Source organism: Pseudophryne corroboree, unplaced genomic scaffold, assembly GCF_028390025.1.
Source record: "Pseudophryne corroboree isolate aPseCor3 unplaced genomic scaffold, aPseCor3.hap2 scaffold_481, whole genome shotgun sequence".
Classification (NCBI taxonomy): Eukaryota; Metazoa; Chordata; class Amphibia; order Anura; family Myobatrachidae; genus Pseudophryne; species Pseudophryne corroboree.
The window spans coordinates 459,143-479,352 of record NW_026970093.1 but is presented as its reverse complement, the minus strand read 5'-3'; the positions used below and the strand labels follow the sequence as shown (position 1 = coordinate 479,352).

The 20,210-nt window shown below is 46.5% G+C and overlaps 12 non-coding genes and 3 pseudogenes across 12 annotated transcripts; 1 reads left to right on the top strand and 14 right to left on the bottom strand.

The window, feature by feature from the left end:
• Positions 1 to 459: 459 nt before the first annotated feature.
• LOC135029037 (U1 spliceosomal RNA) lies at positions 460 to 622 on the bottom strand. Its single transcript, XR_010225251.1, has one exon. It is a non-coding gene; the product is annotated as a U1 spliceosomal RNA (small nuclear RNA).
• Positions 623 to 774: 152 nt separating this feature from the next.
• Positions 775 to 938, bottom strand: LOC135028925 (U1 spliceosomal RNA). Its single transcript, XR_010225150.1, has one exon. It is a non-coding gene; the product is annotated as a U1 spliceosomal RNA (small nuclear RNA).
• Positions 939 to 1,636: 698 nt separating this feature from the next.
• LOC135029104 (U1 spliceosomal RNA) lies at positions 1,637 to 1,773 on the bottom strand (annotated as a pseudogene).
• Positions 1,774 to 1,925: 152 nt separating this feature from the next.
• Positions 1,926 to 2,089, bottom strand: LOC135028919 (U1 spliceosomal RNA). Its single transcript, XR_010225144.1, has one exon. It is a non-coding gene; the product is annotated as a U1 spliceosomal RNA (small nuclear RNA).
• A 674-nt stretch (positions 2,090 to 2,763) lies between these two features.
• Positions 2,764 to 2,926, bottom strand: LOC135029058 (U1 spliceosomal RNA). The gene has a single exon (XR_010225268.1). It is a non-coding gene; the product is annotated as a U1 spliceosomal RNA (small nuclear RNA).
• A 142-nt stretch (positions 2,927 to 3,068) lies between these two features.
• On the bottom strand, positions 3,069 to 3,232 carry LOC135028811 (U1 spliceosomal RNA). The gene has a single exon (XR_010225039.1). It is a non-coding gene; the product is annotated as a U1 spliceosomal RNA (small nuclear RNA).
• A 674-nt stretch (positions 3,233 to 3,906) lies between these two features.
• LOC135028999 (U1 spliceosomal RNA) lies at positions 3,907 to 4,069 on the bottom strand. Its single transcript, XR_010225221.1, has one exon. It is a non-coding gene; the product is annotated as a U1 spliceosomal RNA (small nuclear RNA).
• Positions 4,070 to 4,221: 152 nt separating this feature from the next.
• On the bottom strand, positions 4,222 to 4,385 carry LOC135028877 (U1 spliceosomal RNA). The gene has a single exon (XR_010225103.1). It is a non-coding gene; the product is annotated as a U1 spliceosomal RNA (small nuclear RNA).
• Positions 4,386 to 5,083: 698 nt separating this feature from the next.
• LOC135029106 (U1 spliceosomal RNA) lies at positions 5,084 to 5,219 on the bottom strand (annotated as a pseudogene).
• Positions 5,220 to 5,371: 152 nt separating this feature from the next.
• Positions 5,372 to 5,535, bottom strand: LOC135029166 (U1 spliceosomal RNA). Its single transcript, XR_010225340.1, has one exon. It is a non-coding gene; the product is annotated as a U1 spliceosomal RNA (small nuclear RNA).
• A 3,238-nt stretch (positions 5,536 to 8,773) lies between these two features.
• On the bottom strand, positions 8,774 to 8,937 carry LOC135029024 (U1 spliceosomal RNA). The gene has a single exon (XR_010225239.1). It is a non-coding gene; the product is annotated as a U1 spliceosomal RNA (small nuclear RNA).
• Positions 8,938 to 9,608: 671 nt separating this feature from the next.
• Positions 9,609 to 9,771, bottom strand: LOC135029113 (U1 spliceosomal RNA). Its single transcript, XR_010225300.1, has one exon. It is a non-coding gene; the product is annotated as a U1 spliceosomal RNA (small nuclear RNA).
• A 152-nt stretch (positions 9,772 to 9,923) lies between these two features.
• On the bottom strand, positions 9,924 to 10,087 carry LOC135028808 (U1 spliceosomal RNA). The gene has a single exon (XR_010225036.1). It is a non-coding gene; the product is annotated as a U1 spliceosomal RNA (small nuclear RNA).
• Positions 10,088 to 10,978: 891 nt separating this feature from the next.
• Positions 10,979 to 11,141, top strand: LOC135028993 (U1 spliceosomal RNA). Its single transcript, XR_010225215.1, has one exon. It is a non-coding gene; the product is annotated as a U1 spliceosomal RNA (small nuclear RNA).
• A 2,084-nt stretch (positions 11,142 to 13,225) lies between these two features.
• LOC135029135 (U1 spliceosomal RNA) lies at positions 13,226 to 13,404 on the bottom strand (annotated as a pseudogene).
• Positions 13,405 to 20,210: the final 6,806 nt, after the last annotated feature.

Sequence of the window (20,210 nt, the reverse complement as noted above, 5' to 3'; positions counted from 1 at the left end):
GGGGAAGGCCTGCCGCAGAGGGATTTGCATATGGTGATGTCATCCAAGCAGTGGGTCAAAGTTGGCTTCAACCCTCGTCTGCATATGAAAAGAGAAAAGGGGCGTGCAGGGCATGGTGGCCTTTTGCGGCGCTTGGCTGACCCCTAGTTTGCATTAAACACCTCCACCCTCCTTTGGTGTGGGGCTCATGTTGGCTATGCCCCAGCCCCTGAAGCATTCAAGCTGATTTCTTGCAGCAGCTGGGCACTGTAACAGCTCCAGAGCTGCTCTGTAAGGCAAGTAAAAGGGTCTGGGCCCTGCAGCACTACCTGTAGATCGCATTGTGCGTTGGAAGGCACAAAGTAAGCAGACAGGAGGAGAAGTCAGGATAGTGCGCAAGGGCATAGAAGGGAGCGGCTCAAGAAAAGAGAAGTGGAAACAGACAGCAAACTAGGCTGGAGAGAGACCTGAGACAAAGAGATCTGAATTATACGAGAGCCGACCAGGGGAAACACAAATTATGCAGTCAAGTTTCCCACATTTGGGGAAATCGCAGGGGCAGCACACCCAGAGTGCAATGGGTGAGCCTTGCCCTGGGAGAAGCACCTTCATAATCATAGTATCTCACCTGGCAGGTAAGTAGGAGTTGGGCTAGAGCTGGGGAGGGTCGCTGTTCGGGCACCCCCCTGTCAAGTGAAAGAGATCCAACTGAGGTAGCACAAGGGAACTCTCGAAAGAAGAACAAGGCTAGAGGAAGATCTGAGACAAAGAAATCTGACTTTTTCCAGAGCTGACCAGAGGAAAGCACAAACACAGTCCCCCACTACCACAAATAATGCTGTCGAGTTTCCCACATTTGGGGAAATCACAGGGGTCAGCATACCCAGAATGCAATGAATGAACCTCACCTTGGGAGAACAATCTTCATGACCATGGTATCGCCTATGCAAAATAAGTATGATTTGGGATAGGGCTGGGGAGGGCCGCTGCTCAGGCACATCTCTGTCAAGTAAAGGAGATTCAACTGAGGCAGCACAAGGGAACTCTCATCTGGGGACAACAACTGCAGGGAGAACACATATTTTCTGATGAACATGTGAGGGCAGAAGGCTGCCTAATACTGAAGCACCCCCAAACAACAAACCAAATGCAACAACTAGTGCAAGCATTCCTGGGGGAAGGCCTGCAGCAGATGGATTTGCATATGGTGATGTCATCCAAGCAGTGGGTCAAAGTTGGCTTCAACCCTCGTCTGCATATGAAAAGAGAAAAGGGGCGTGCAGGGCATGGCGGCCTTTTGCAGCGCTTGGATGACCCCTAGTTCGCATTACACACCTCCACCCTCCTTCGGTGTGGGGCTCATGTTGGCTATGCCCCAGCCCCTGAAGCATTCAAGCTGATTTCTTGCAGCAGCTGGGCACTGTAACTGCTCCAGAGCTACTCTGTAAGGCAAGTAAAAGGGTGTGGACCCTGCAGCACTACCTGTAGTTCGCATTGTGCGTTGGAAGGCACGAAGTAAGCAGACGGGAGAAGTCAGGATAGTGCGCAAGGGCATAGAAGGGAGCGGCTCAAGAAAAGAGAAGTGGAAACAGACAGCAAACTAGGCTGGAGAGAGACCTGAGACAAAGAGATCTGAATTATACGAGAGCCGACGAGGGGAAACACAAATTATGCAGTCAAGTTTCCCACATTTTGGGGAAATCGCAGGAGCAGCACACCCAGAGTGCAATGGTTGAGCCTTGCCCTGGGAGAAGCACCTTCATGATCATAGTATCTCACCTGGCAGGTAAGTAGGAGTTGGGCTAGAGCTGGGGAGGGTCGCTGCTCGGGTTCCCCCCTGTGAAGTGAAGGAGATCCAACTGAGGCAGCACCAGGGAACTCTTGAAAGAAGAACAAGGCTAGAGGAAGATCTGAGACAAAGAAATCTGACTTTTACCAGAGCTGACCAGAGGAAAGCACAAACACAGTCTCCCACTACCACAAATAATGCAGTCAAGTTTCCCACATTTGGGGAAATCACAGGGGTCAGCATACCCAAAATGCAATGAATGAACCTCACCCTGGGAGAAAAATCTTCATGACCATGGTATCTCCTATGCAAAATAAGTATGATTTGGAATAGGGCTGGGGAGGGCCGCTGCTCATGCACATCTCTGTCAAGTAAAGGAGATTCAACTGAGGCAGCACAAGGGAACTCTCATCTTGGGACAACAACTGCAGGGAGAACATATATTTTCAGATGAACATGGGAGGGCAGAAGACTGCCTAATACTGAAGCACCCCCAAACAACAAACCAAATGCAACAACTAGTGCAAGCATTCCTGGGGGAAGGCCTGCCGCAGATGGATTTGCATATGGTGATGTCATCCAAGCAGTGGGTCAAAGTTGGCTTCAACCCTCGTCTGCATATGAAAAGAGAAAAGGGGCGTGCAGGGCATGGTGGCCTTTTGCGGCGCTTGGCTGACCCCTAGTTTGCATTAAACACCTCCACCCTCCTTTGGTGTGGGGCTCATGTTGGCTATGCCCCAGCCCCTGAAGCATTCAAGCTGATTTCTTGCAGCAGCTGGGCACTGTAACAGCTCCAGAGCTGCTCTGTAAGGCAAGTAAAAGGGTGTGGGCCCTGCAGCACTACCTGTAGTTCGCATTGTGCGTTGGAAGGCACAAAGTAAGCAGACAGGAGGAGAAGTCAGGATAGTGCGCAAGGGCATAGAAGGGAGCGGCTCAAGAAAAGAGAAGTGGAAACAGACAGCAAACTAGGCTGGAGAGAGACCTGAGACAAAGAGATCTGAATTATACGAGAGCCGACCAGGGGAAACACAAATTATACAGTCAAGTTTCCCACATTTGGGGAAATCGCAGGAGCAGCACACCCAGAGTGCAATGGGTTAGCCTTGCCCTGGGAGAAGCACCTTCATGATCATAGTATCTCACCTGGCAGGTAAGTAGGAGTTGGGCTAGAGCTGGGGAGGGTCGCTGCTCGGGTACCCCCCTGTAAAGTGAAGGAGATCCAACTAAGGCAGCACAAGGGAACTCTCAAAAGAAGAACAAGGCTCTGAAACAAAGAAATCTGACTTTTACCAGAGCTGACCAGAGGAAAGCACAAACACAGTCCCCCACTACCACAAATAATGCAGCTGAGTTTCCCACATTTGGGGAAATCACAGGGGTCAGCATACCCAAAATGCAATGAATGAACCTCACCCTGGGAGAAAAATCTTCATGACCATGGTATCTCCTATGCAAAATAAGTATGATTTGGAATAGGGCTGGGGAGGGCCGCTGCTCATGCACATCTCTGTCAAGTAAAGGAGATTTAACTGAGGCAGCACAAGGGAACTCTCATCTGGGGACAACAACTGCAGGGAGAACACATATTTTCAGATGAACATGGGAGGGCAGAAGGCTGCCTAATACTGAAGCACCCCCAAACAACAAACCAAATGCAACAACTAGTGCAAGCATTCCTGGGGGAAGTTCTGCAGAAGACGGATTTGCATACGGTGATGTCATCCAAGCAGTGGGTCAAAGTTGGCTTCAACCCTCATCTGCATATGAAAAGAGAAAACGGGCGTGCAGGGCATGGCGGCCTTTTGCGGTGCTTGGATGACCCCTAGTTCGCATTAAACACCTCCACCCTCCTTTGGTGTGGGGCTCATGTTGGCCATGCCCCATCCCCTGAAGCATTCAAGCTGATTTCTTGCAGCAGCTGGGCACTGTAACAGCTCCAGAGCTGCTCTGTAAGGCAAGTAAAAGGGTGTGGGCCCTGCAGCACTACCTGTAGTTTGCATTGTGCATTGGAAGGCACAAAGTAAGCAGACGGGAGGAGAAGTCAGGATAGTGCACAAGGGTATAGAAGGGAGCGGCTGAAGAAAAGAGAAGTGGAAACAGACAGCAAACTAGGCTGGAGAGAGACCTGAGACAAAGAGATCTGAATTATACGAGAGCCGACCAAGGGAAACACAAATTATGCAGTCAAGTTTCCCACATTTGGGGAAATCGCAGGGGCAGCACACCCAGAGTGCAATGGGTGAGCCTTGCCCTGGGAGAAGCACCTTCATGATCATAGTATCTCACCTGGCAGGTAAGTAGGAGTTGGGCTAGAGCTGGGGAGGGTCGCTGTTCGGGCACCCCCCTGTCAAGTGAAAGAGATCCAACTGAGGCAGCACAAGGGAACTCTCGAAAGAAGAACAAGGCTAGAGGAAGATCTGAGACAAAGAAATCTGACTTTTTCCAGAGCTGGCCAGAGGAAAGCACAAACACAGTCCCCCACTACCACAAATAATGCAGTCGAGTTTCCCACATTTGGGGAAATCACAGGGGTCAGCATACCCAGAATGCAATGAATGAACCTCACCCTGGGAGAACAATCTTCATGACCATGGTATCGCCTATGCAAATGAAGTATGATTTGGGATAGGGCTGGGGAGGGCCGCTTCTCAGGCACATCTCTGTCAAGTAAAGGAGATTCAACTGAGGCAGCACAAGGGAACTCTCATCTGGGGACAACAACTGCAGGGAGAACACATATTTTCAGATGAACATGTGAGGGCAGAAGGCTGCCTAATACTGAAGCACCCCCAAACAACAAACCAAATGCAACAACTAGTGCAAGCATTCCTGGGGGAAGGCCTGCAGCAGATGGATTTGCATATGGTGATGTCATCCAAGCAGTGGGTCAAAGTTGGCTTCAACCCTCGTCTGCATATGAAAAGAGAAAAGGGGCGTGCAGGGCATGGCGGCCTTTTGCAGCGCTTGGATGACCCCTAGTTTGCATTACACACCTCCTCCCTCCTTCGGTGTGGGGCTCATGTTGGCTATGCCCCAGCCCCTGAAGCATTCAAGCTGATTTCTTGCAGCAGCTGGGCACTGTAACTGCTCCAGAGCTACTCTGTAAGGCAAGTAAAAGGGTGTGGGCCCTGCAGCACTACCTGTAGTTCGCATTGTGCGTTGGAAGGCACGAAGTAAGCAGACGGGAGAAGTCAGGATAGTGCGCAAGGGCATAGAAGGGAGCGGCTCAAGAAAAGAGAAGTGGAAACAGACAGCAAACTAGGCTGGAGAGAGACCTGAGACAAAGAGATCTGAATTATACGAGAGCCGACGAGGGGAAACACAAATTATGCAGTCAAGTTTCCCACATTTGGGGAAATCGCAAGAGCAGCACACCCAGAGTGCAATGGTTGAGCCTTGCCCTGGGAGAAGCACCTTCATGATCATAGTATCTCACCTGGCAGGTAAGTAGGAGTTGGGCTAGAGCTGGGGAGGGTCGCTGCTCGGGTTCCCCCCTGTGAAGTGAAGGAGATCCAACTGAAGCAGCACCAGGGAACTCTCGAAAGAAGAACAAGGCTAGAGGAAGATCTGAGACAAAGAAATCTGACTTTTACCAGAGCTGACCAGAGGAAAGCACAAACACAGTCCCCCACTACCACAAATAATGCAGTCGAGTTTCCCACATTTGGGAAAATCACAGGGGTCAGCATACCCAGAATGCAATGAATGAACCTCACCCTGGGAGAACAATCTTCATGACCATGGTATCTCCTATGCAAAATAAGTATGATTTGGGATAGGGCTGGTGAGGGCCGCTGCTCAGGCACATCTCTGTCAAGTAAAGGAGATTCAACTGAGGCAGCACAAGGGAACTCTCATCTTGGGACAACAACTGCAGGGAGACCACATCTTTTCAGATGAACATGGGAGGGCGGAAGGCAGCCTAATACTGAAGCACCATCAAATATCAAACCATGGCCCTCATTCCGAGTTGATCGCTCGCAAGGCGATTTTAGCAGAGTTACACACGCTAAGCCGCCGCCTACTGGGTGAATCTTAGCTTCTTAAAATTGCGACCGATGTATTCGCAATATTGCGATTACAAACTACTTAGCAGTTTCAGAGTAGCTTCAGACTTACTCGGCATCTGCGATCAGTTCAGTGCTTGTCGTTCCTGGTTTGACGTCACAAACACTCCCAGAGTTCGCCCAGACACTCCCCCGTTTCTCCGGCCACTCCTGCGTTTTTTCCGGAAACTGTAGCGTTTTTTCCCACACGCCCATAAAACGGCCTGTTTCCGCCCAGTAACACCCATTTCCTGTCAATCACATTACGATCGCCGGAGCGAAGAAAAAGCCGTGAGTAAAAATACTTTCTTCATTGTAAAATTACTTGGCGCAGTCGCAGTGCGAATATTGCGCATGCGTACTAAGCAGAATTTCACTGCGATGCGATGAAATTTACAGAGCGAACGACTCGGAATGAGGGCCCATATGCAACAACTAGTACAAGCACTCCTGGGGGAAGGTCTGCAGCAGACGGATTTGCATACGGTGATGTAAATCCAAGCAGTGGGCCAAAGTTGACTGGAACCCTCATCTGCATATGAAAAGAGAAAAGGGGCATGCAGGGCATGGCGGCCTTTTGCAGTGCTTGGATGACCCCTAGTTCGCATTAAACACCTCCACCCTCCTTTGGTGTGGGGCTCATGTTGGCCATGCCCCATCCCCTGATGCATTCAAGCTGATTTCTTGCAGCAGCTGGGCACTGTAACAGCTCCAGAGCTGTTCTGTAAGGCAAGTAAAAGGGTGTGGGCCCTGCAGCACCACCTCTTGTTCGCATTGTGCGTTGGAAGGCACAAATTAAGCAGACGGGAGGAGAAGTCAGGATAGTGCGCAAGGGCATTCTTTTCTCTTAGTCCGGGGGCAAGGCTTCAAAATGGGGTCTGCAACGGAGGAGACACAGGGGGCGTGGTCACAGCAGCTTTTCTCTACAGTCTGCACCAGCAGGAGCCTACACCATTTTTTATGATCACGCTGAACTGCAGTGCGACTGCAATTACAGCATGGTCAAGAAGGGAGGCGTCATGCTGGGTGGCCATGCCCTGTCACTGTGCAGGAGCCAGCACCGCTCACACACTAGTCCCCGGGTGCAGCCCCCAACCCCCGGGACACCCGGAGCAACAAAATGTAGATTCAGGCCACCAGGCCACGCCCCTACCTATGAAACCATGCCTCCTTTTTACCATTGCGCTGTTTATCTGCGCGCACTGCATTACAATCTCCCTCGCCACCTCTCTGGGTGTCACCAGTGATAGTGACACCTCTGCCATGCTTGTAGCAGCTGGTCCTAAGATCTACGCCTCAAGCCCTGAGTGTTTGCCCTTGTGACTTGTTGATCATCATAGCGAAGCAGATGCTTACAGAAAACTGCAGGGGCTTAGATTGAAAATAAAAACAATTGATGGGTATAAGGTAGAGAGGAGCGGGTTCGGTTCTCCGAGAACCGAATTCCCCACGAACTCCACGTGGTTTACATTGGTCCGAGGCAGGCTCGGTTGTTCCTGCCTGACTCGGAAAACCTGAACAAGGGAAAATGTCATCATCCCGCTGTCAGATTCTCGTGAGATTCGGATTCCATATAAAGAGCTGCGCGTTGCTGCCATTTTTACTCGTGCATTGAAGAGAGAGCGGAGAGGACGTGGCTATGTTCTCTCAGTGGAAATCTCAATATCAGTGCTCAGTATCAGTGGTTACTTATTGCTGCTCAGTAATACTAGTAGTGTGTCTCTCCTGCTCAGTGTCAGTTCTCAGTAGTATCCTCATCAGTGCTCAGTATCACTGCTCATTGTCTTGTGCTGCATTGTGGTGCTCAGCATACTACAGTACATTACTAATAGTCCAGTGCTGCATCTTGCTGCTCAGTGTCAGTTCTAGTATCCTCATCAGTGCTCACTATCACTGCTCATTGCATTGTGGTGTTCTGTATACTACAGTAACATAGTAATATAGTATATATAGAGGAGCGGGTTCGGTTCTCCGAGAACCGAATTCCCGACGAACTCCACGTGGTTTACACTGGTCCGAGGCAGGCTCGGTTGTTCCCGCCTGACTCGGAAAACCTGAACAAGGGAAAATGTCATCATCCCGCTGTCGGATTCTCGCGAGATTCGGATTCCATATAAAGAGCTGCGCGTTGCCGCCATTTTTACTCGTGCATTGAAGAGAGAGCGGAGAGGACGTGGCTATGTTCTCTCAGTGGAAATCTCAATATCAGTGCTCAGTATCAGTGGTTACTTATTGCTGCTCAGTAATACTAGTAGTGTGTCTCTCCTGCTCAGTGTCAGTTCTCAGTAGTATCCTCATCAGTGCTCAGTATCACTGCTCATTGTCTTGTGCTGCATTGTGGTGCTCAGCATACTACAGTACATTACTAATAGTCCAGTGCTGCATCTTGCTGCTCAGTGTCAGTTCTAGTATCCTCATCAGTGCTCACTATCACTGCTCATTACATTGTGGTGTTCTGTATACTACAGTAACATAGTAATATAGTAACATATGGTAACATAGTTTTTGAGGTTGAATAGAGGCAAATTGCCCATCGTGTTCAACCTGTTTTAAGTTGTGATGATTCTACATACTTGCTGAATAATGTTTTATGACTAGTTAGCTACTATAACTCATGTTACCCCCGGATTAACCATGTTGATATTTTAAGTATTATAACCTTGGATAGCTTTTTCATTCAGAAATGTATCCATTCCTTTTTTAAATCCAATTACAGAGTCCGCCATTACCACCTTCCCTGGCAGGGAATTCCACATCCTGATTGCCCTAACAGTGAAGATCATAGTATCTCACCTGGCAGGTAAGTAGGAGTTGGGCTAGAGCTGTGGAGGATTGCTGCTCGGGCACCCCCTGTCAAGTGAAGGAGATCCAACTGAGGCAGCACAAGGGAACTCTCGAAAGAAGAACAAGGCTAGAGGAAGATCTGAGACAAAGAAATCTGACTTTTACCAGAGCTGACCAGAGGAAAGCACAAACACAGTCCCCCACTACCACAAATAATGCAGTCGAGTTTCCCACATTTGGGGAAATCACAGGGGTCAGCATACCCAGAGTGCAATGAATGAACCTCACCCTGGGAGAACAATCTTCATGACCATGGTATCTCCTATGCAAAATAAGTATGATTTGGGATAGGGCTGGGGAGGGCCGCTGCTCAGGCACATCTCTGTCAAGTAAAGGAGATTCAACTGAGGCAGCACAAGGGAACTCTCATCTGGGGACAACAACTGCAGGGAGAACACATATTTTCAGATGAACATGGGAGGGCAGAAGGCTGCCTAATACTGAAGCACCCCCAAACAACAAACCAAATGCAACTACTAGTGCAAGCATTCCTGGGGGAAGGCCTGCAGCAGACGGATTTGCATATGGTGATGTCATCCAAGCAGTGGGTCAAAGTTGGATTCAACCCTCGTCTGCATATGAAAATAAAAAAGGGGTGTGCAGGGCATGGCTGCCTTTTGCGGCGCTTGGATGACCCCTAGTTCGCATTAAACACCTCCACCCTCCTTCGGTGTGGGGCTCATGTTGGCTATGCCCCAGCCCCTGAAGCATTCAAGCTGATTTCTTGCAGCAGCTGGGCACTGTAACAGCTCCAGAGCTGCTCTGTAAAGCAAGTAAAAGGGTGTGGGCCCTGCAGCACTACCTGTAGTTTGCATTGTGCATTGGAAGGCACAAAGTAAGCAGACGGGAGAAGTAAGGATAGTGCGCAAGGCCATAGAATGGAGCGGCTTAAGAAAAGAGAAGTGGAAACAGACAGCAAACTAGGCTGGAGAGAGACCTGAGACAAAGAGATCTGAATTATACGAGAGCCGACCAGGGGAAACACAAATTATGCAGTCAAGTTTCCCACATTTGGGGAAATCGCAGGGGCAGCAAATCCAGAGTGCAATGGGTGAGCCTTGCCCTGGGAGAAGCACCTTCATGATTATAGTATCTCACCTGGCAGGTAAGTAGAAGTTGGGCTAGAGCTGGGGAGGGTCGCTGCTCGGGCACCCCCCTGTCAAGTGAAGGAGATCCAACTGAGGCAGCACAAGGGAACTCTCGAAAGAAGAACAAGGCTAGAGGAAGAACTGAAACAAAGAAATCTGACTTTTACCAGAGCTGACCAGAGGAAAGCACAAACACAGTCCCCCACTACCACAAATAATGCAGTTGAGTTTCCCACATTTGGGGAAATCACAGGGGTCAGCATACCCAGAATGCAATGAATGAACCTCACCCTGGGAGAACAATCTTCAAGACCATGGTCTCTCCTATGCAAAATAAGTATGATTTGGGATAGGGCTGGGGAGGGCCGCTGCTCAGGCACATCTCTGTCAAGTAAAGGAGATTCAACTGAGGCAGCACAAGGGAACTCTCATCTGGGGACAACAACTGCAGGGAGAACACATATTTTCAGATGAACATGGGAGGGCAGAAGGCTGCCTAATACTGAAGCACCCCCAAACAACAAACCAAATGCTACAACTTTGCAAAAGCATATACTGAAAAAGGCTAATAAGCATTCATCTAGAACGTTTCCTAGAAACATTTTAAAAAGTCAATAATGTGGAGAGTTTTTGTAAGATGTTTCTTCCATCAACCAATGAAGAAACACATTGGTACTTTCCCATGATGAGTGAGTGCTTCAGGATCTCTTGCACATACATGTGCAGCAGAGTACTGTAATGGAAGCATGCTGGGTCCATAACCCAGAGGTAGGCAGATTGAAACTATCCTCTGCTATATGCATTTTTTTTGTTAATTAACGTAATCCAAAACTGGGATTGACATTTTTGCTCTTTTATTTTTACTTAAAGTACAATAACTTTTACCATTTTAATTTGTTTTAATAGTATATTGACAGTATTGTTTTCTTTCAAAAATTCACTTAATTTTCTTTTCTGTGTGCTAATTAGATATCACCTTGTTTTCACATTAAATAGACTACCACATGAGAAAGCAGCAAGGATGCAGTGGCGTTAATGTTTCCTGGTGGTAGTGGGGGACTGTGTTTGTGCTTTCCTCTGGTCAGCTCTGGTAAAAGTCAGATTTCTTTGTCTCAGATCTTCCTCTAGCCTTGTTCTTCTTTCGAGAGTTCCCTTGTGCTGCCTCAGTTGGATCTCCTTCACTTGACAGGGGCGTACCCGAGCAGCGACCCTCCCCAGCACTAGCCCAACTCCTACTTACCTGCCAGGTGAGATACTATGATCATGAAGGTGCTTCTCCCAGGGCAAGGCTCACCCATTGCACTCTGGGTGTGCTGCTCCTGCGATTTCCCCAAATGTGGGAAACTTGACTGCATAATTTGTGTTTCCCCTGGTCGGCTCTCGTATAATTCAGATCTCTTTGTCTCAGGTCTCTCTCCAGCCTAGTTTGCTGTCTGTTTCCACTTCTCTTTTCTTAAACCGCTCCCTTCTATGCCCTTGCGCACCTTAATTAAATCTAACTCTGATTACGTCAGAGAAGGCCAGGTACCCTACACCATAAGAGGGGGTTTGAAATTTTGACTTGTCTACTTAAAGATCACCAAAATCTGATCACAAGGTCAATTACATCACTGGGTGGGAACCTTTTGGTTAATAGCCCATGTAAGTGCAAGAGATCCTGAAGCACTCACTCATCATGGGAAAGTACCAATGTGTTTCTTACAAAAATTCTCCAGATTATTGACTTTTTAAAGTTTTTCTAGGAAACGTTCTAGATGAATGCTTATTAGCCTTTGTCAGTATGTACTTTCGCAAAGTGTCGCTATGGCGCAATCAGTTAGTGTGTATGGCTATTAACCTAAAGGTTGGTGATTCAATCCCACCCAGGGACGTAATTGACCTTGTTATCAGATTTTGGTGATCTTTAAGTAGACAAGTCAAAATTTCAAACCCCCTCTTATGGTGTAGGGTACCCGGCCTTCTCTGATGTAATCAGAGTTAGATTTGATTAAGTGATTTTATAAAAAACAGCTAGGAAGCACAATTTAGCAGTGGGTTGCAGAGAAAAAAAATTATGCTGGCAGAAAAGTCCAATTGAGTGATTAAACAGCTCTTCATTTTCTGATTTTATGTTTATGCTAACAAATTTGCTCTCTGAAAAGTGTCCACAAAGCCAAGTCTCTGATTAACACCTTTAGTAGGAATGGTTTTTCACCTATTACTGAATTAAACTTGCTTCATTGGAAAGGCAGCAAGATGCATCCTCATTTCAATGTCTACTGAAATAATACAGGTTGACACCAGGAAACATAAACGTCACTGCATCCTTGCTGCTTCCTCAAGGGGAAGTCTGTTTAATGTGAAAACAAGGTGATATCTAATCAGCACACAGGTAAGGAATTAAGAAAATCTTTCTTTATGGGTGAAGATGTTTCTCACAAAATTGTTGCACCAAGGCATCATTGAAATTAAAGCTGGAAAGATGATTTTAATATATCACTTGTATATTTTGTACTGCTCTTCTGGTGACAATGTAGTTTGTTTTTGTCAATTACCATTTTAATAATAGGGTAAAGAAAATTAAGTGGATTTTTGAAAGAAAACAATACTGTCAATATACTATTAAAACAAATTAAAATGGTAAAAGTTATTGTACTTTAAGTAAAAATAAAAGAGCAAAAATATCAATCCCAGTTTTGGATTACTTTAATTAACAAAAAACAATGCATATAGCAGAGGATAGTTTCAATCTGCCTACCTCTGGGTTATGGACCCAGCATGCTTCCATTACAGTACTCTGCTGCACATGTAAGTGCAAGAGATCCTGAAGCACTCACTCATCATGGGAAAGTACCAATGTGTTTCTTCATTGGTTGATGGAAGAAACATCTTACAAAAACTCTCCAGATTATTGACTTTTTAAAGTTTTTCTAGGAAACGTTCTAGATGAATGCTTATTAGCCTTTGTCAGTATGTACTTTCGCAAAGTGTCTCTGAGGCACAAACAGTTAGCGTGTTCAGTTGTTAACCAAAAGGTTGGTGGTTCAATCCCACCTAGGGACGTAATTGACCTTGTTATCAGATTTTGGTGATCTTTAAGTAGACAAGTAAAAATTTCAAACCACCTCTTATGGTGTAGGGTACCTGGCCTTCTCTGATGTAATCAGAGTTAGATTTGATTAAGTGATTTTATAAAAAAAAACAGCCACAAAGCACAATTTAGCAGTGGGTTGCAGAGAAAAAGAAATATGCTGGCAGAAAAATCCAATTGAGTGATTAAACAGCTCTTCATTTTCTGGCTTTATTTTTATGCTAACAAATTTGTGCTCTGAAAAGTGTCCACAAAGCCAAGTATCTGATTATCACCTTTGTAGGGATGGTTTTTCACCTATTATTAAATTAAACTTGCTTCATTGGAAAGGCAGCAAGTGATGTCATCCAAGCAGTGGGTCAAGGTTGGCTTCAAACCTCGTCTGCTTATGAAAAGAGAAAAGGGGTATGCAGGGCATGGCGGCCTTTTGCGGTGCTTGGATGACCCCTAGTTCGCATTAAATAATGCAGTCGAGTTTCCCACATTTGGGGAAATCACAGGGGTCAGCATACCCAGAATGCAATGAATGAACCGCACCCTGGGAGAACAGTCTTCATGACCATGGTATCTCCTATGCAAAATAAGTATGATTTGGGATAGGGCTGGGGAGGGCCGCTGCTCAGGCACATCTCTGTCAAGTAAAGGAGATTCAACTGAGGCAGCACAAGGGAACTCTCATCTGGGGACAACAACTGCAGGGAGAACACATATTTTCAGATGAACATGGGAGGGCAGAAGGCTGCCTAATACTGAAGCACCCCCAAACAACAAACCAAATGCAACAACTAGTGCAAGCATTCCTGGGGGAAGGCCTGCAGCAGATGGATTTGCATATGGCGATGTCATCCAAGCAGTGGGTCAAAGTTGGCTTCAACCCTCGTCTGCATATGAAAAGAGAAAAGGGGCGTGCAGGGCATGGCGGCCTTTTGCGGCACTTGGATGACCCCTAGTTCGCATTAAACACCTCCACCCTCCGTCGGTGTGGGGCTCATGTTGGCTATGCCCCAGCCCCTGAAGGATTCAAGCTGATTTCTTGCAGCAGCTGGGCACTGTAACAGCTCCAGAGCTGCTCTGTAATGCAAGTAAAAGGGTGTGGGCCCTGCAGCACTACCTGTAGTTCGCATTGTGCGAGACCCCTAGTTCGCATTAAACACCCCCACCCTCCTTCGGTGTGGGGCTCATGTTGGCCATGCCCCAGCCCCTGAAGCATTCACGCTGATTTCTTGCAGCAGCTGGGCACTGTAACAGCTCAAGAGCTGCTCTGTAAGGCAAGTAAAAGGGTGTGGGCCCTGCAGCACTACCTGTAGTTTGCATTGTGCATTGGAAGGCACAAAGTAAGCAGACGGGAGGAGAAGTCAGGATAGTGCACAAGGGTATAGACGGGAGGGGCTCAAGAAAAAAGAAGTGGAAACAGACAGCAAACTAGGCTTCCAATGCACAATGCAAACTACAGGTAGTGCTGCAGGGCCCACACCCTTTTACTTGCCTTACAGAGCAGCTCTGGAGCTGTTTAATCACTCAATTGGATTTTTCTGCCAGCATAATTTTTCTCTTACGTCCTAGAGGATGCTGGGGACTCCGTAAGGACCATGGGGGATAGACGGGCTCCGCAGGAGACATGGGCACTTTAAGAAAGACTTTAGATCTGGGTGTGCACTGGCTCCTCCCTCTATGCCCCTCCTCCAGACCTCAGTTTACTACTGTGCCCAGAGGAGACTGGGTGCTTTTCAGGGAGCTCTCCTGAGTTTCCTGACAGAAAGTATATTTGTTAGATTTTTTTATTTTCAGGGAGCCTGCTGGCAACAGACTCCCTGCATCGAGGGGCGGAGGGGAGAGATGCACACCTACTTCTGTGAGTTGATAGGCTCTGCTTCTTAGGCTACTGTACAGCATTAGCTCCAGAGGGATCGGTACGCAGGTCTCACCCTCGCCGTCCGTCCCAGAGCCGCGCCGCCGTCCCCCTCGCAGAGCCGGAAGATAGAAGCCGGGTGAGTATGAGAAGAAAAGAAGACTTCAGAGGCGGCGGAAGACTTCATGATCTTCACTGAGGTAACGCACAGCAGTAAAGCTGTGCTCCATTGCTCCCATACACCTCACACACGGCAGTCAGTGTAAGGGTGAAGGGCGCAGGGGGGACGCCCTGGGCAGCAATATAGACCTCTCTTTGGCAAAATAAATATATATGCAGCTAGGCACTGTATATATATATAAGAGCCCCCGCCATTTTTTTACTATATTTGAGCGGGACAGAAGCCCGTCGCTGAGGGGGTGGGGCTTCTCCCTCAGCACTCACCAGCGCCATTTTCTCCACAGCACCGCTGAGGGGAAGCTCCATGGACTCTCCCCTGCTTATACCACGGTAGAAAGAGGGTCTTAAAGAAGAGAGGGCACATAATTAGGCGCATATATATATGGAAATACAGCGCTACTGGGTAAACATAAAATGATTGTGTTTTTTTCCTGGGTCATATAGCGCTGGGGTGTGTGCTGGCATACTTTCTCTCTCTGTCTCTCCAAAGGGCCTTGTTGGGGAACTGTCCTCAGATAAGAGGATTCCCTGAGTGTATGGTGTGTCGGTACACGTGTGTCGACATGTCTGAGGTAGAAGGCTCTCCTAGAGAGGAGCAGGAGCAAATTAATGTGGTGTCTCCATCGACAACGCCGACACCTGACTGGATGGATATGTGGAATGTTTTAAGTGCTAATGTAAACTTATTACACAAGAGATTAGACAAAGCTGAAGCTAGGGAACAGTCAGGGAGTCAACCCATGCCTGTCCCTATGTCGCAGGGACCTTCGGGGTCTCAAAAGCGCCCACTATCCCAAATAGTTGACACAGATACCGACACGGATTCTGACTCCAGTGTCGACTACGATGATGCAAAGTTACAACCAAAATTGGCTAAATGTATTCGATATATGATTATTGCAATAAAAGATGTTTTGCACATCACAGAGTCCCCTGTCCCTGACACGAGGGTACACATGTATAAGGGAAAGAAACCTGAGATAACCTTTCCCCCCTCACATGAGTTGAACGAATTATGTGAAAAAGCTTGGGAATCTCCAGACAAAAAGCTGCAGATTCCCAAAAGGATTCTTATGGCGTATCCTTTCCCGCCAATGGACAGGATACGGTGGGAATCCTCCCCTAGGGTGGATAAAGCATTGACACGCTTATCCAAAAAGGTAGCGCTGCCATCCCAGGATACGGCTACCATCAGGGACCCTGCTGACCGCAAGCAGGAGGTTACCCTAAAGTCCATTTACACACATTCTGGTACCTTACTCAGACCGGCAATTGCGTCGGCCGAGGTTGTAGCGCGGTGGCAGCATGGACAGATACCTTATCAGCAGAGATTGAGACCCTAGATAAGGATGCTATGTTATTGACCATAGGGCATATAAAAGATGCTGTCCTATATATGAGAGATGCTCAAAGTGACATTAGTCTACTGGGTTCTAGAATAAACGCTATGTCGATTTCTGCTAGACGAGTCCTATGGACCCGGCAATGGACAGGTGATGCCGACTCAAAAAGGCATATGGAGGTTTTACCTTACAGGGGTGAGGAATTGTTTGGGGAAGGTCTCTCGGACCTTGTCTCCACAGCTACAGCTGGTAAATCAAATTTTTTGCCTTATATTCCCTCACAGCCTAAGAAAGCACCACATTATCAAATGCAGTCCTTTCGATCACAGAGAAACAAGAAAGTACGAGGTGCGTCCTTTCTTGCCAGAGGTAAGGGCAGAGGGAAGAAGCTGCACAACACAGCTAGTTCCCAGGAACAGAAGTCCTCCCCGGCCTCTACAAAATCCACCGCATGACGCTGGGGCTCCGCTAAAGGAGTCCGCCCAGTTGGGGGCACGTCTTCGAGTTTTCAGCCACATCTGGGTTCATTCGCAGGTGGATCCCTAGGCAATAGAAATTGTTTCTCAGGGTTACAAGCTGAAATTCGAAGAGGTGCCTCCTCGCCGGTTTTTCAAATCGGCCCTACCATCTTCTCCCCAGGAAAGGGAGATAGTGTTAAATGCAATTCACAAATTGTATCTTCAACAGGTGGTGGTCAAGGTTCCCCTGCTTCAACAAGGAAAGGGAAATTATTCGACCCTGTTTGTAGTCCCAAAACCGGACGGTTTGGTCAGACCCATATTAAATTTAAAATCCCTGAACCTATACTTGAAAAGGTTCAAGTTCAAGATGGAATCGCTAAGAGCGGTCATCGCCAGCCTAGAAGGGGGGGATTTTATGATATCTCTGGACATAAAGGATGCATACCTTCATGTACTCATTTATCCACCTCATCAGGCGTACCTAAGATTTGCGGTACAGTATTGTCATTACCAATTTCAGACGTTGCCGTTTGGTCTCTCCAGAATTTTCTCCGAGAATTTTCACCAAGGTAATGACAGAAATTATGGTGCTCCTGCGAAAGCAAGGTGTCACAATTATCCCGTACTTGAACGATCTCCTCATAAAAGCGAGATCAAGAGAGCAGTTGCTGAACAGCGTATAACTTTCATTGAAGGTGTTACAGCAAAACGGCTGGATTCTCAATATCCCGAAGTCGCAGTTGGTTCCTACGACTCGTCTGACTTTGCTTGGGCATTATTCTGGATACGGACCAGAAAAGGGTTTATCTTCCGATAGAAAAGGCCCAGGAACTCATGACTCTGGTCAGGAACCTATTGAAACCAAAACAGGTGTCAGTGCATCACTGCACTCGAGTCCTGGGAATGATGGTGGCATCATACGAGGCCATTCCCTTCGGCAGGTTCCATGCGAGGATCTTGCAATGGGACCTACTGGACAAGTGGTCCGGGTCACATCTACAGATTCATCAGTTGATCACCCTGTCCCCCAGGGCCAGGGTATCTCTCCTGTGGTGGCTGCAGAGTGCTCACCTTCTAGAGGGCCGCAGGTTCGGCATTCAGGACTGGATCCTGGTGACCACGAACGCGAGCCTCCGAGGTTGGGGAGCAGCCACACAGGGAAGAAATTTCCAAGGTCTTTGGTCAAGTCAGGAGACTTGTCTTCACATCAACATCCTGGAGCTAAGGGCCATATACAACGCCCTATGTCAAGCGGAGACCTTACTTCGTGACCAACCAGTTCTGATCCAGTCAGACAACGTCACCGCAGTAGTTCATGTAAACCGCCAAGGCGGCACAAGGAGCAGAGTGGCGATGGCGGAAGCCACCAGAATTCTTCGCTGGGTGGAGAATCATGTAAGCGCACTGTCAGCAGTGTTCATTCCGGGAGTGGACAACTGGGAAGCAGACTTCCTCAGCAGACACGACCTACATCCAGGAGAGTGGGGACTCCATCAGGAAGTCTTCGCACAGATTGCAAGTCGGTGGGGACTGTTCCAGATAGACATGATGGCGTCCCGCCTCAACAAAAAGCTACAGAGGTATTGCACCAGGTCAAGAGACCCTCAGGCAGTAGCTGTTTAAACAGCTCTTCATTTTCTGATTTTATGTTTATGCTAACAAATTTGCTCTCTGAAAAGTGTCCACAAAGCCAAGTCTCTGATTAACACCTTTGTAGGAATGGTTTTTCACCTATTACTGAATTAAACTTGCTTCATTGGAAAGGCAGCAAGATGCATCCTCATTTCAATGTCTACTGAAATAATACAGGTTGACACCAGGAAACATTAACGCCACTGCATCCTTGCTGCTTTCGCATGTGGAAGTCTGTTTAATGTGAAAACAAGGTGATATCTAATTAGCACACAGGTAAGGAATTAAGAAAATCTTTATTTAAGGGTGAAGGTGTTTCTCACAAAATCGTTGCCCCAATGCATCATTGAAATTCAAGCTGGAAAGATGATTTTAATATATCACTTGTACATTTTGTATTGCTCTTCTGGTGACAATGTAGTTTGTTTTTGTCAATTACCATTTTAATAATAGGGTAAAGAAAATTAAGTGGATTTTTGAAAGAAAACAATACTGTCAATATACTATTAAAACAAATTAAAATGGTAAAAGTTATTGTACTTTAAGTAAAAATAAAAGAGCAAAAATATCAATCCCAGTTTTGGATTACTTTAATTAACAAAAAAAAATGCATATAGCAGAGGATAGTTTCAATCTGCCTACCTCTGGGTTATGGGCCCAGCATGTTTCCATTGCAGTACTCTGCTGCACATGTAAGTGCAAGAGATCCTGAAGCACTCACTCATCATGGGAAAGTACCAATGTGTTTCTTCGTTGGTTGATGGAAGAAACATCTTACAAAAACTCTCCAGATTATTGACTTTTTAAAGTTTTTCTAGGAAACGTTCTAGATGAATGCTTATTAGCCTTTGTCAGTATGTATGTTTGTAAAGTGTCTCTGTGGCGCAATCGGTTAGTGTGTTTGGTTATTAATCAAAGGGTTGGTGGTTCAATCCCACCCAGCGATGTAATTGACCTTGTTATCAGATTTTGGTGATCTTTAAGTAGACAAGTCAAAATTTCAAACCCCCTTCTTATGGTGTAGGGTACCTGGCCTACTCTGATGTAATCAGAGTTAGATTTGAATCAGTGATTTTATAAAAAAAACAGCTAGGAAGCACAATTTAGCAGTGGGTTGCAGAGAAAAAGAAATATGCTGGCAGAAAAATCCAATTGAGTGATTAAACAGCTCTTCATTTTCTGGCTTTATTTTTATGCTAACTAATTTGTTCTCTGAAAAGTGTCCACAAAGCCAAGTATCTGATTAACATATTTGTAGGGATGGTTTTTCACCTATTACTAAATTAAACTTGCTTCATTGGAAAGGCAGCAAGATGCATCCTCATTTCAATATCTACTGAAATAATACAGGTTGACACCAGGAAACATTAACGCCACTGCATCCTTGCTGCTTTCTCATGTGGAAGTCTGTTTAATGTGAAAACAAGGTGATATCTAATTAGCACACAGGTAAGGAATTAAGAAAATCTTTATTTAAGGGTGAAGATGTTTCTCACAAAATCGTTGCCCCAATGCATCATTGAAATTCAAGCTGGAAAGATGATTTTAATATATCACTTGTACATTTTGTATTGCTCTTCTGGTGACAATGTAGTTTGTTTTTGTCACTTACCATTTTAATAATCGGGTAAAGAAAATTAATTGGATTTTTGAAAGAAAACAACACTGTCAATATACTATTAAAACAAATTAAAATGGTAAAAGTTATTGTACTTTAAGTAAAAATAAAAGCTAAAATATCAATCCCAGTTTTGGATTACTTTAATGAACAAAAAAAATGCATATAGCAAAGGATAGTATCAATCTGCCTACCTCTGGGTTATGGGCCCAGCATGCTTCCATTGCAGTACTCTGCTGCACATGTAAGTGCAAGAGATCCTGAAGCACTCACTCATCATGGGAAAGTACCAATGTGTTTCTTCATTGGTT